We start from the raw sequence: 530 nt of genomic DNA on the forward strand, positions 1-530 counted from the left end.
TTACATAATTTGTAAACCATTTTGATATTTATGTCATCCAGTATTGTTCAAAGTCACATAGCTGGAGTAATCTTTCAAGCATGCAGAATAAATTTCTGTTATATCCCAAGTTTTGAAACTTATGTGTTATATGAGAAGCCAGTCACTTGTGGTGTACATGGATTATAAAACAGATTAATAAAATACTACTTAAGTTTACAAATAATAAATTTTATTAGTTTACAAAACTGTACATATACTTAACTAGATCTTCTACAGGTAGCATTCTGGTATTCATGGTTACATTATATGAACCTTTCGTGCTTTTGCTGCTGCAAATGCATCAATTAAACTATCAAAATTTAAGGTATTAAATACGTCTTTTTCAATACTTGATATTGTCAAGTTACTAAGTTGTTCTTGGGTCATTGAAGTTCTCAAGTATGTAATAATTAATTTCAGCTTGCTGAATGACCTTTCACAACTAGCAATAGAAACCCCAATTGTTTACAAAATCTGCAATGCAATTCTTAAATTTAGGAAAACATCTT

This window comes from Limulus polyphemus, unplaced genomic scaffold, assembly GCF_000517525.1.
Source record: "Limulus polyphemus unplaced genomic scaffold, Limulus_polyphemus-2.1.2 Scaffold3606, whole genome shotgun sequence".
Lineage (NCBI taxonomy): Eukaryota > Metazoa > Arthropoda > Merostomata > Xiphosura > Limulidae > Limulus > Limulus polyphemus.